The sequence below is a fragment of the Pteropus medius genome, unplaced genomic scaffold (assembly GCF_902729225.1).
Source record: "Pteropus medius unplaced genomic scaffold, Ma_sr-lr_union100, whole genome shotgun sequence".
NCBI classification, from domain to species: Eukaryota; Metazoa; Chordata; class Mammalia; order Chiroptera; family Pteropodidae; genus Pteropus; species Pteropus medius.
This window is the reverse complement of record NW_024352787.1, coordinates 21,342,485-21,356,749: the sequence shown is the minus strand read 5'-3', so window position 1 is coordinate 21,356,749 and position 14,265 is coordinate 21,342,485. Positions and strand designations below refer to the sequence as shown.

Genomic DNA, 14,265 nt, shown 5'->3' with positions numbered 1-14,265 from the left:
CACCTGATGGCCCACAACACTAGTTCAGGAATGGTATGGCAAATCGAGATTCTTTGTAAAGACAAAAAGTGCATCTACCCCTCAGCTGGGAACATTTCTCCAGGGCCAGGTGAGGGAAGACCAGCGACAGAAACACTACCAGGAGAGGAACAGAATCCAGTTGGGATGGGCCCTGGGCTTCCACTGAGGCCAGCTCAGCTCATCAGGTGCCGGCTCTGCCTCTCGTAGCCCTCACAAGAGCCCAGCTACAGCCAGGTCAGGAGCATCAGTTCAGAATTATAGACTTGCTCCATTCAGGTCACTTTTTGACTTATTTCCTGCACATGTAAGCGTCTGAATTCTTTTCGACCTTCCCTTCTTACCTCCTCTGCCAGAAGAGCCCCCGGGTATGAGAGTCCTATCACTGTATTATGCAGTCTTCTGCTTCGTGAACAAGCTTTAATGCTCTTGTCCTAGGCACCGTATGTGGACATCATCTGTGTGAATAGTTACCTCTCTTGGTATCATGACTTTGGGCACCTGGAGGCGATTCAGCTGCAGCTGGCAACCCAGTTTGAGAACTGGTATAGAAAGTATCAGAAGCCAATTATCCAGAGCGAGTATGGAGCAGATGCCATTGTAGGGCTTCACCATGTAAGTAGTGTAGAATGTTCTGGTTTTTTTTATTCACTCTCTTAGGCAGTGATGTCACTCATTGCCCCAGGTTAGAAATGTGCTTCCTTCCCCATCCCTTACTTGTCCTGATGCTCTCCCTGCAGTTCTTCAGGCTTACCTTGGCCTGCCCCTCTGCACTCATGGCTGCCCAGGACCGAGGCCTTTGGGTGACTTGCTTGAGGCAGCCTCCTTACTGGCCATGTTTCCTTGTTCCCACTAGCTTTCCAAATAGTCTTTTGAACAAGTCCAAACCTTGGAAGTCTGGTCATTGGCTTCCCCTGGCCTACAAGACAAAGCCCTAATCCCTTGTCAGGGCAGTCAACGTCTTTGTTCTCTGCCCTCTCTGAGGTCTTTATCCTCCTCTGCCTTCACCCTTTGACACTGGACTGTTTTTACTATTCCCAATGGTGCCTGTTCTGGCTTTGGCTGTTCCTTCTGCCTAGAATGCCCTTGTTAGTACTATAATTGCCAAGCAATGGATTCTAATTCCGTGTTCAAGTCTCAGCTTAGACGTTTCCTCTTTGGTGAGGTTTACCCCACCTGCCCCAGCCAGAGGAAACTGTCCCTTCTGCTTGGTCTCTGTCTCGGTGTTTCTCATTGTGTACTGTCATTATTTCTTTGGCTCTCTCCTTGACCAGACTGTGGGCTCCAGGAGGGAGACTGCATCTTATTTATTGTTGCTTTCTAAGCTGTCAGTAGTGTTCAGCACACAGCGGGTGCTAAACAATATTTGTTAAGGGAATGGATGAAATCTTGGAGCAAGTTTTTGTCACTAGCCTTTTTCTCATTGTTTTGTCCATTTCCTCACCAAAGATATGCTGCTTTGTCTTGTGAGGATATCTTCATGTGGATTCTCGAACCACAGCCAGGCACCCTTCTCCACCCCAGCCAACTCACACTGGCCTGTCACAACTACTGGGATTCTTTGTTAACACATATTTCTTAATATGCTTGTCCTTTGTATGTTGAACAGCTAGCTACTTGGACTGTATTATTCTGTTCACACCCTTAAATTCATCTTGCTTACACAGAATGTCACTTGTACAAACCAATAAAGGGGGAAAAATAGCTCACGAAGACAGTGTATATGCACATTTGTTCTCCCTCTTTGGAAAGGTGTAGCCAACTCTGAATTTTTAAGAAACTCTGAAAGAGTCTAGGTTAGCACCGTCTGATAGAATCTTTTGCACTGATGGAAATGTTCTGTATTTCTGCTGTCCGAAAGGGTACCCACTAGCCACATGTGGCTCTTGAGTACTTGAAATGTAACTAGTTTGACCGAATGATTTATTTTAATTTAGTTTTAAATTTAAATAGCCATTCGTGACTAATATTAGACAATGCAAGGTCATTTTCATTAAAACCAAGTAAGAAAATTTACATTTTGCCCTGTCCTCCAAATCAGCTTTGGAACTGGAACAAAACATGGCTTAATTGTAGAGTTATATTTTCAGTGCATCTTATATAGCATTTTAATCCCTCTCATTGGAAAAGAAAGCCAAGAGGGTTTTGTTCTCTCACAGATGGTCAGAATGCTGCATCCTTCAGCATCTAAGGCTTGAGCTTCCCCCCAATTTCCCTTGTGATGGAAACTCACACCCAACAACAAGAACTCAGACCCAGGAAAATATAAAAGATTACTATATCCTAGTACAGGCTGCATAGGAACTTCTCACCAGATATTGGATGAATTCGTAGATGTGGCCTTCTGCTTTTGTTTCGGATAGGCTTCTCCTCACTTGGCAGGTCTTAGCTTAAATAATTCCTCAGGAAAGCTTCCTGCGGCTCCTTGTCTCAATTAACTCCTCCTGCTAAACATCCCCCTGGCTCTTGCTTTGCACTCTTTTTATTTACTCTCATTACACTTACAAGTTGTGTCTTTCTTGCCAGATTATAAAGCCTGAGAGCAGGGAAACTCATCTTTCTTGTTTATCACTCTCTCTAATGCCTGCCATATTAGCAGATAGGAAATAGTTATTTGTTGAATGAATGAATGTGCTAAACAGCAGCTACTTACCCAGACCAGATACAGATGAATCTGAGGTGAGTTAAATCTGAGTCATACTAGTTCTCAAATTATACACTTGCGGCTACTTAAAACTTGAGCTTCAAATTTATAATTCAAAGACAGTTTTACTTCACCGCACTGGCGAATAGAGATGGAAAAGTAAGATAAAGCAAGTATCAAATTATATTTATAAATAGTGACTAATTAAGGTTGTTTAAAACGTTTTTTTCCTCCGGGCTACATCCTACCCTGGCTGTGTCTCTACACCAGCACGACTGAGTCCTGCAGTCAGTCACTACAGCCCACCTTGAGGACAGATATTTTGGTCATCATCACATGGATCTTTATTTTCATTTGACATTTACAATTCTGCCAGTTCTGACTCTTAAATTCTCTCTTTGCCTTGAATTCCAGGATCCACCTCTGATGTTCAGTGAAGAGTACCAGAAAGATCTGCTAGAGCAGTATCATGTGGTTCTGGATCAAAAACGCAAAGAATATGTGGTTGGAGAGCTCATCTGGAATTTTGCTGATTTTATGACTGACCAGTGTAAGTGGCAATTTGGTGAGGGGAATGTGCCATTTCTAATTTTTTCACATTGGCCTTTCAGTTCAGGACATTTGGTTGTAAGAGCACTGGAAACGAGAGAGAAAGCTGTTTAGTCATTGTAAGTTACATAGAGAATTTCCTAGGAAAAGTAAGTTGCATTTAGCAAACAGCATCACTTGCCTCCTTTCCAACTCATTTTATGGTAAAAGAAAATTAAAATAAAAAAATAAGCAAATGGGAGAGACTACCATTTTGAGGCAAAATGGCTAACTTGCCTTGTCTGTTTCGCAGTAGTAAGGAAAAAGTTGACTTCATGTTGGGTTTACTTGTGAGATATGCTCATTATTCCAGTGTAGGGTACAAAACCTGAGAAACGTAAGACAGTTCAGTCTGGTTTATATTATTCACTTGTACAAGGCAGGTTCATCGAATACAGGGATGTGTCAAAGTGTTTCGAATGTGGGAGCGTTTAAAAGTCTTCAAAGGGAATACCATCTGTAGTCTTTCTCAAGCGGGGATAGATGAGAGCTACTTCAGTTAAGTTCCAGATGAATGTTTCTCATTTCTTTTTACATCTCTAGGTTACTAGTTTCTTTATATATGATAAACTTAGGATAGCATTGGCGGTGGGTGTGGGGAGGATTTGGCGGTAGTGGGAATTCCAGTACTTTACTTATAGGGAAAGACAGGTTTTTGGAAGGTTTGAGTTGAATTGAGAATTAGAATGGAGAGGTGAACAGAAGGCAGAATGAGAACAGGAGCCTCTATTCTTCTTGGCCAATAAGATTAATGACTTTTGGAGATATCTTGGATGGCGATCTAGTTTCATGTATAGGTGCACCGGCTTTGTGTAGTGAGAAATTAGCTTTGTGACCTTGGACAAGTTACCTAACCTTTTCATAAACCCGTAAAGTGGGGAAAATGCCTACAACCTTTCAGGTTGATATAGGAATGCCATTTGATGAAGTGTTTGGCACAGTGCCTGGCATCTGCTTATCGTGGAGGAAATTATGGTCTTGAACTTATTGGTGGGAAAGACTTCCTTTTCATTTCATAGAAGCTGTGGTTTCACTAGCGGGTGGAGAGAAGGTGTTGCTCCCTTCCCAGCTTCAACTCTGGCAGACCAACTACCAGAAGTGGGAACTTGGCTGGAAGTCTGCCTGGAAGGACTTTGAAATCTTGTATGAAATCCTACCTAGGCACCTTTGACTGGTCAGAAGGCTAGCTCCCATTAGGAGAGTTGTCTTTCCAAGGGTAACTTTTTCAGGCAGCTGGCTACCCATATATTTTAAACCTAATTTTGCAAGTAAGAGATAAACAATTTTGGACCTTTTCCTGTAACAGATGAGAAATTAACACACCAGGGAGCTGAGGTGTTTTGTGGGAGCAGTAGTAGATAAAACTTTAGCCCATTAAGTGGCCATATTAGATACCATTTCACCAAGCAACCATAAACTGTAAGAGGATATTTCTGTTTAGTGTCCAGCTTGGCTCCAGCTTGGCTCCAATTTTGCCCATCAGAAGTCATCTGAAACAACTTTTGCTTATTTCTTTTAGCACCACCGAGAGTAATGGGGAACAAAAAGGGGATCTTTACTCGTCAGAGACAACCAAAAGGTGCAGCATTCCTTTTGAGACAGAGATACTGGAAACTTGCGAAAGAAACCAGGTACCATTGGTCAGCTATGAAGTCACAGTGTGTGGGAATGAGCCCATTTACTTTGTAATGGAAGAATTACCTCTTTACTCACACCAGCTCTGTCAGCCCCGTCTCCCCAAGTAAGGGGTGAATTTCCCAGCAAACAGAGAAAGTGCTTCCCTGGACCATGTGGTAGACCAGAAAGTTTCCTGTCTGGAGTTTGTAGTAATTTGCTAGAGTTTGTGAAAATAAAGGCTTTTATTGTATGGGAATAAAGAGTTGGCTCAGAAGTGACCATAAATTGAATGATCTGTATTGCTGAAAAGCCTCTGAAATTATGTGTCAAGCTGTTTTGATAGCCTTAGCTGTGTGGACTCTTGAGAAACCTCTGCTTCAACACTCACGCCACATGCAGAGATGCAGGTTACAGTCTGTGCTTGCACAGGAATTACCCTGCAGCCTTAGGGCCTCCTGTGCTCATGTAGCAAACCAGGCCAGCCTTGACTGGGCGAGTGAGAGTGAAACACAATGGCTGTAAAACTCCACAGATGGGCCGAAGTCCCAATAAATTTACAGAAAGCGATGTGCTGCAATAACGAACAAAGTTTATATACTAGTTTCCAAATAGTTAAGCTGACAAATAAGCGTAAAAGAGAGATGAGAGCTGAGACATGTCTGAATCAGAAGGGAGCTCCAAGGTTACCAGTTTTTCCAGGACGTTGTTCCAACCTCAGCCATATAGTCCTATCGTGACAGAAATGGACAGATGGGCATAAGAGCCCACTGGCCTCATCATAACCAACTCCACTGAACATGAGACCTCTTTAAACAGGCTGGAGCTGTAGACAAGTACAGTTGACCCTTGAACAACATGGGTTTGAACTGGTGGGTACACTTTATATGTGATTTTTTTTTTTTCTATTACTATATAGTTCAAATCCATGTTGTTCAAGGGTCAACTCCACAAGTAGGCTTGCATATGTGGAGGGCCTAGCAATACGTGGATTTTCAACTGTGCAGGAGGTTGGCACCCTGACACCTCATGTTCAAGGGTCAGCTGGACTCCAGGCCTTTGTACTTCTGGGTGACAATACCTGCCCTGCTCCCAGAGGGTGGTCTTTCCTTATGGAATCATTTCTCCTCTTCACAGGCTCCATGAAGGCAAGTAAGGTACATTATTCCTAAGATTTTGGTATTCATCAATCCTGGTTTAAAGCTGAATGCTTCTGAAAAATACTTATTGGTATCCAATTAAATCGAAGACCATGAACCAATACAGTTCTTAATACAGAACTCGATTCACTTCTCTTTTGGTTGATCCCACATGTCTCAACACATGCCCCCTTTTAGCCTCCCTTTCCAAGCTCCATGAAAGAAGCTAAAGGTAATTTGACCTCATTTTAGTGGCCATCTTTAGATCACTTTTTAGAAATGAGAGCGTAGTCAGTTCAAATAATAAGTTAGGAATTCCAAAGGTTGCTTGCTTGCTTGCTTGCTTGCTTGCTTCCTTCCTTCCTTCCTTCCTTCCTCCCTCCCTCCCTCTCTCTGTCTCTCTCTCTCTCTCTCTCTGTCTCTCTCTCTCTCTTTCCTACCCAATGTAAGTACCTTGAAGGAATCAAATTTTGTGTTCTGGTTTAACGTCAAGGAATAATACAAAATATTAAACATAACAGACACACTTAAATATTTTATAAATTTCTTTTCTTTCTTTCTATTTCTTTTCTTTCTTCTCTCTTTCTTTTTTTAATCTTAGAGTACAGGAGTTCATAGCTTCATTGGACATTGACTTGTTTCCTTTCAGCAAGAGAAAAAGACCCAAACTAAAGTCTACATTTTCTTGTAATACTTAACATACATCATTACTACATATTTACACTTCAATAAAGTACAGTTAAATGAGTACAATAAAGCACAGTTAAATAAGTACAATAAAGCACATTACTTGTAATGTTATCAGAAAATCTGCAAACAAGCCCATTCTGCCTTAATTCACCAGCTAGCCTTGTATTTATTACGACTTGACAGACTCATACAGATCTCACCTTCCATTTTTTAAAATTTGATCCAAGCACCAGATGTAACCAAAATCTCTGGAACTATGAAATAGTTTTAATCACATGGGTCATTTTCCATGCAATGATGCCTACTATATAAAAGCCCTTTCTCATATTCTATATTTAAACTTCGAGTTTTGCACAAAACAGTTCAAACCACAGTACTTAGGAATCTCAGCCAGTAGGTATAGAATTCTATTACGACGATGTATTGCTTACATATTTTTAAAAATGTGAAGATGTAAAATAGTTTGGTCAATTCTGATAATTAGTAAACGTTGTTAATAACATTTATTTTTTAAATAAAATATTCAACTTAACATGTAAGTACAACCTCAGTGCTGCTAGAGATTGATTAGTTTTCTTAAAAGACCCACAAACCTCCAAACTATGACAGAGAGGATCTTGGATTCACCTCAAGAATGCTGGAGAGATGGACAGATAACTCTTTGAGCTAAGTCTTCCTTTCTCCTAAATGTAACACTCTATTAAGAGAACTATGGCTCTGGGAATTTCAGAGGACACCTCCCCAAGGACTGCTTAGACAGGGGCAAGACGCTAACTCACATGAGACAGCTTCGTACCAACCCCCCAAAAATTTACAGTGGAAGAAATACCTGCCTACTTATGGTAGGATTACAGTGCTCAGCACAGTTCCCTGTTGATAGAAAATGTTTAATAAATGGCTGCTTTGTTAGCCTGGTGTTCTACCCTTTTGTACCAAAGAAATAAATCAGCAAACCTGATATTTCTTGCTCACTTGTCAGGGATTTTTCTGTCTGTTACAAAAATAAAGGCATCATAATAATGAATTAGACCTTCAAGCCTTTTTTTGTTTTCTAAAAGCCAAGACAGCCCATTCATTACCCCTTTACATTTGCCCTTTAACACTGCCATTTACTGCAGAATTTCCCCTAGTGTTACACTTTCTACTTCATAGTTTACAGTTGTTTATTGTTTAAACTGTTCACTTTCTAATGAAACCTGGAGGATCACTATTTTCATGAGTAGGCTACCTCAAAGTACAGAAAGAATGTACTGTTTTTGAGTTTTCCTGTAGGCAGATAATTACATTTAGATGAATTTTTAAAATATTTTTAAGTTTTCCAGTTATAGTTGGCATACAATGTTATATTTGTTTCCAATATACAACATAGTGATTATACATTTATATAATTTCTGAAGTGATCACCACGATAAATCTAATACCCATCTGACTAGTACCATACATAGTTATGTACAATATTATTGACTATATTCCTTATGTTATACTTAACATCCCTGACTATTTTGTAACTATCAGTTTGTACTTAATCCCTTCCCCACTTTCACCCACCTACCCCAGACTCTCTCCCATCTGGCACCCCTCAGTGTTCTCTGTATCTATGCGTTCATTTGTTTTATTTTGATCCTAGATTCCACATGTTAATGAAATCATATGGCACTTGTCTTCCTCTGTCTGACTTACTGCACTCAGCACAGTACTTTCTAGGTCCATCTATGTTATTATAGGTGGCAAGATTTCATTTTTTTTTTTATGGCTAATAGTCTATTGTATATATAACCATCCCTTCTTTATTTATTCATCTATTGAGGGACACTCAGGTTGCCTCCATATCTTGACTATTGTAAATAATGTTGGGATGAACACATGGATGCACATCTCTTCAAAGCAGTATTTTGGATTTCTTTGGATAAATACCCAGATGTTGGAACTACTGGGCCCTTTGTCTCTTGTTATAGCCTTTGTTTTAAAGTCTATTTTGTCTGGTGTAAGTATTGCTGCCCCAGGTTTCTTTTTTTTTTCATTTCTGTTTTGATGAAATATCTTTTTCCATCCCTTTCCTTTCAGTCTGTGTGTCTTTAATCTGAAGTGAGTCTCTTGTAGGCAGCATATGTAAGGGTCTTGTTTTCTTATCCATTCAGCCACCCTATGTTTTGATTGGAGCATTTAATCCTTTTACATTGAAGTAATTTTTGATATGGACTTGTTGCCATTTTATTATTCATTTTATATATAAAGAAATATATTTAACATATAACATTATTTAACTATATTAATTATATAATACATATTAATATATAAATAAATGTATATATTTAAGAAGCCCCTCCAACATGTCCTGTAATAGTGGCTTGGTGGTGATGAACTCCTTTAGCTTTTTCTTGTCTGGGAAGCTCTTTATCTGTCCTTTGATTTTAAATGAGCTTTTTGGGTAATCTTGGTTGTAGGTCCTTTGTTTTCATCGCTTTGAATATTTCATGCCAATCCCTTCTGGCATGCAACGTTTCTGTTGCAACATCAGCTGACAGTCTTATGGGAACTCCCTTGCAGGTTACTAACTGCTTTTCTCTTGCTGTTGCTAAGATTCTCTCTTTAATCTTTGCCATTTTAATTATGATGTGTCTTGGTGTGGGCCTCTTTGTGTTCATCTCATTTGGGATTCTGCATTTTCTGGGGCTTGTATGTTAATTTCCTTCACCAGGTTAGGGAAGTTTTCCACATTATTTCTTCAAATAGATTTTCAGTTCCTTGCTCTCTCTTGTGCTTATGATATCCCTGTGATGTGAATGTTCTTACGCTTGATGTTGTCCCAGAGGCCCTAAACTAGCTTCATTTTTTTTGGATTCTTTTTTCTTGTTGCTGTTCTGATTGGGTGTTTTCTGCTACCTTGTCTTCTAGATCACTGATTCGACCCTCTGCTTCATCTAATCTGTTGATTCCCTCTAATGTAGTCTTCATTTCTGACTTGTTCTTTTTTATGATTTCTACCTCCATTTTTATATTTTCTATATCTTTGTTAAAGTTCTGCGTTCATCTACTCTTCCCTTAAGTTAATAAAGCATCCTTATAACCAGTATTTTGAACTCTGCACCTAGTAGACTGGTTGTCTCCATTTAGTTGTTCTTTTTCTGGAGCGTTGTCTATTTTCACTGGGACTTCTCTCCCTATTTGGCTGCCTTCCTGCATTTGTTTGTATTAGGGAGGGCTCCTAAGTCTCCCAGTCTTCAGAGAGTGGCCTAATGTAGTAGGTGTTCTGTGGCAGTCTTCCCTGGTCACTTGAGCTGGGTGCCCAAGGTGTGTCTGTGTGCCTCTCACTGTAGTTGAGCCTTGGTTGCTGTTCGCACACCAGTGGGAGGGACTGACCCTCAGGCCGATTGGTTGTGAGTATTGGCTGGTGAGGGGAACAGGATTCACTTTAGCAGGACTCTGGTACCTGCCCAATCTGCCCTTTGAGTGTGTCCGCCTCAGATGCTGCCCTGGGTAGTGCTCTGGCCTTATCAAAGCTGGTCACTGGGTGTGCAGGCCCAAGTGCCTCTTGGGAGGCACCCAGCCACAGGCCAAGTTCAGCTATAGCTTGTGCCCTACCCGGGGCCACCTGGCAAGAGTCAACAGGCAGTCCGTAGATGGCCGCCACCTGTGCTGGGCTGAGGTGCCTTGGAATGCCAAGCTGGGAACTGAGCCTGGCTGCTGCTAATGCTGGGCTTGGTGCTGCTCAGCAAGAAGCCCAGGGCACCCTGAAGCCAGATGCTGCTTGTTTGGATTTTGTGAACCTTTTGAGAAATTTTAGGGAAGTCCACAGCATAAGCCAAGATGGTCCATTTGTATGGAAAAAAAAACACTGTAGACGGCTTGGGTGGGCTGGCAAGATGGAAGGGACAGAATCTCAGGAAATCACGTGGGCGGGGTGACCTGTGTTAGTCTGGTTTATGGAGCCCAGAGGTGGCGGCCGTCTGCCTTTGCGCACCAGATGTGGGGAGAGCTCAACAAAGGAAAATGGATACTGCCAGCACTTCTGTTTAAGATAAAGCTACCCCTCAGTCCTCGCACTGAAGTCAGACAATCCAGTTCCTCCCTGTATGCCCCTGGTGCTACTCGAACAGCTGCCCTAGCGCTTGAGCTCACAGTGAGAGTCCGTCACCAAACAAGTCTGCGTGTGAGCCCTTTAAAAGGAATGTCTGTGACCCCCACAGCCCTCTATTTCTCTCATCCACGATCTCTGCTAGATTTCACAGCCAAAGATTGAGGGGACCTCTTTCCCTGGCATGGTATACAGTTGACCCTTTTAGCAACACTGGTTTGAACTGTGTGGCTCTACTTATATGCAGATGTTTTCAATAAATACATATAGTTCTGTAAATGTATTTTTTCTTTTTAATGATTCTTAATAACATTACCTTTTCTCTAGCTTACTTTATCATAAGACTACAATATACAACATACAAAATATGTGTTAATTGACTGTTTATGCTATCAGTAAGGCTTCCAGTCAACAGTAAGCTATTAGTAGTTAAGTTTTTGGGGAGTCAAAAATCGTACATGGATTTTGAACTGTGTGGAGGTCGACTCCTCTGACCCCTGTATTGTTCAAGGGTCAACTGTAGTCGTTTGTCTATCATCTTGTTATTTTTTTCTATCAGTACTCGTGTCCTTTATTCCTGACTTCTTTTGGATTGAGAATATTTTTAAATTTTATTTCATGTTCTCCATTAGGTTTTTAGATGTACTTTTTTTGGTGGTTGCTCTAAACATTACAATATGAATCCTTCCCTTATCCCAGTTTTCCCTGAATTAATATTATACCTCTCCATATATAGTCTAAGAACTTTATAACAGTATAATTCCATTAGTAGCCTCCTCCACTTGTTATAAAACTAAACAATACATTGTTGTCAGTTTTAGTTTATCTTCCCCCCCCGCCCGCCCCAGCAGAAAAGAAAAGCTTTATTAGAAGGGAAAGTACACTTCCAGAAGTGGAAGCGGGCCTGAGCAAGAGAAGCGTGGCTCAAAAGGCCAGTTTTAGTTTAAATAGTTATTTGTCTTTAAAGAAATTAAGAAGAGAGAAAAAATTCTAAACATTCCTTCCCCATAGACCCAAGCTTCCACCCGATGCCATTTCCCTTCAGTTTGAAGAACTTCCTTAGCATTTCTTATAGTCTGGGTCTCCTAATAATGAATTTGGGCACCTGTCATTTAATAAGGCTTGAGAATTTGATCCAATCCCAGCTATCATTTCTGTTGCATTATAAGATTCAGACAACCCTAGCAGTTGCTTGGCAATAGACTCACGCCATCCCCAAAACCCAACAGCCCCATCCTTGCAGTGTAAACAGGAACTGGGTCTGATGGTGATCAAAGAGGTCCCTGAGAATGCGGCGTCTGCAACTGCTGGCCCAAAGCTCAGTCTTCCTTCCAGTCATGCTCCCACAAAACGTAGGATCTACCTAAACCTCCACTTGCAGCAGGAACAGCTAAACTGTTGTATGAGCTGAGTATTACCTCTTGAAGGCCTGAGATAGTCACCCTTCGAAGCCGTTTTTCTGACCTCTCTATGGACTACTGATAGCAGAGGGTGGCCTCCTGGTGGTTGCGATGACCCATTCCTCCTGCCCATCTTCCCTGCACTGGTGACAGACTGGCCACTGGCACGCATACGTCTCCAAGCCTCTCTTAGCCTCCCGGAAGTTTTGCTCAAGGGTTTCAGCTTTTGCAGAGCGACCTTGGCTACTCAGCTACCATGAGTCATTAATGCTAAAGATGTTTCCTCAGTATCAAGGGTTATGTCCACTTTAGTGTCTATTTTCAGGGCCTTAGCTGCAGACTCCTTTGATTCGTCTGGATATTTTTCTTCACAAGCCTTTACACTGCCTCCTTGTCTTCCTCCTGTTCCCAAGTCCCCTCTCCCAACCTTGCAGTGGCCTCCGCACAGGCCAAGCTTGCTATTTGCAACAAGCAAACCTGGGGTGACAGTCTCTCTTCTGTCATATGGTACAGTTTGGGCAGCCAAACTGTACCCTTCTAACTGTATGCCCATGGGCACATCCTATAACCCCTACCCCTTGCAGCTTAAGTTTCTTCATCTGTAAACAGGATTGTTGTGAAGATGAAATGAGATTAGTCATGTGAAGTCTTTAGTGCAGAGCCTGGAACCTGATGAGTTACCCACGTTAGTTATTGTAGTTACAGCCCTGCCCTCAAATATCTTCCCTAACTCCTTTTCAAGTCTCAATTCATTTGCCAAAGTGTCTGGCTCCAGTATGTTGCTGGATATTCAGGAATGTGACTTCCTTTTGCAGACTGCCAGTGGCTTTCACACTTGGCTTCCCAGGAACGGATGTCAGGCGCTTCAGACACTAACAGGTAGATCCTAGGGACCTGCCATGTGCTCTCTCAGTTTTCAGGACCAGATGGCTCATAGCTGATCTCATGGGTTTTCCTGTCCACCTAGTGGTCTGCTGGGAGGCACAGAGGTAAAATGGATGAAGTCTTGCTTCCAACGAACTCACATTTCAGTGGGGGAGAAGACCCAGAAGCCACAGCTGATAGAGTTCCCAATTCAGGGAAAGACTGCTAGATGCTCCTATGGTCAGGATCCCTCAGGAGCACCTGGATCCAGGATCCACCAGGATCAGCTGAGGATCTTCCTGATTCTGATGATGCTTGGCTAGAATACTGATGGAGAAGTGGGAGATAGCAAGACAGACAGTGAGGGAAGGACATTGCAGGCATAGGGAAGACTATTCGAGAAGTCTTGATCCATTCTAGGAACTCCACTCCTGAGTGAGGGCTAAAACCTTCAACCCACAAAGCATCCCGGTCATTGGTCTCTCTGACCCACAGGTCCCACACCAAATTCTCTCCCTTGACATTCAAAGCCCTTCACAATCTTGCCCCACCTCTTCTCCCCACTCCCATCTTCAAGCCCTGACCCTTTGTTATAGCCACTCAGATGGTTTCCTGTTTGCCAAGCAGACCATTTACATTCTGGCCTCCAGGCCTTTGCCCAGGCTGCTCCCCCTGCTGAGAATGTTGTCATATTCACTGAGCTAACTCCTTCTTATTTTCCAAGATCCAACTCAGGGAACATCACTAAAAGCCCTTCCAGGGCAGGAGTTACAGGCTGTACCCGCGGTGCCTAGAACCCAGACTGTTATTTTTGTTGAATAATTAGTTAATCATGTCAAGGAAATCTTCCCTGAGTAACCAAGACAGACACCCGCTCTGCTCTGCACTACCCTCTGTGACTCCTTGGCCCCTCCTCCCCCCGCGCACACCTTGTCGGTGCTTTGTTAAAGCTTCTTGAGGCAGGCGTCATTTCTTATGCCGATTTCTTTTTCTTCAGTATCTAACTGTACCTAGCACATAACTCTGTACGATCGGCATGCCATTTCACATTATGTATCTTGTGGGCTCCGCCAGGCCCGGCCCGGCCCGGCCCGGCGTCTTCGCCTCTACCCCTAGCCAGTATCTCCAGTGCCCTAGAATATTTCCTACACACGCTCTGGGGTTGCTTTGCCCAAAACGGGACTCGTGACGACCCCGCCCACAGCCGGGATTGAAGGGCGGAAGCAAAGCCCA

General features: G+C 42.3%; 1 long non-coding RNA gene across 1 annotated transcript; it reads left to right on the top strand.

Annotated features, from left to right (window-relative positions):
* The first annotated feature begins 430 nt into the window (after positions 1-430).
* Positions 431-5,157, top strand: LOC120591595 (uncharacterized). Its single transcript, XR_005649925.1, has 3 exons — positions 431-633; positions 3,077-3,212; positions 4,770-5,157. It is a non-coding gene; the product is annotated as an uncharacterized LOC120591595 (long non-coding RNA).
* The last annotated feature ends 9,108 nt before the right edge of the window (positions 5,158-14,265 follow it).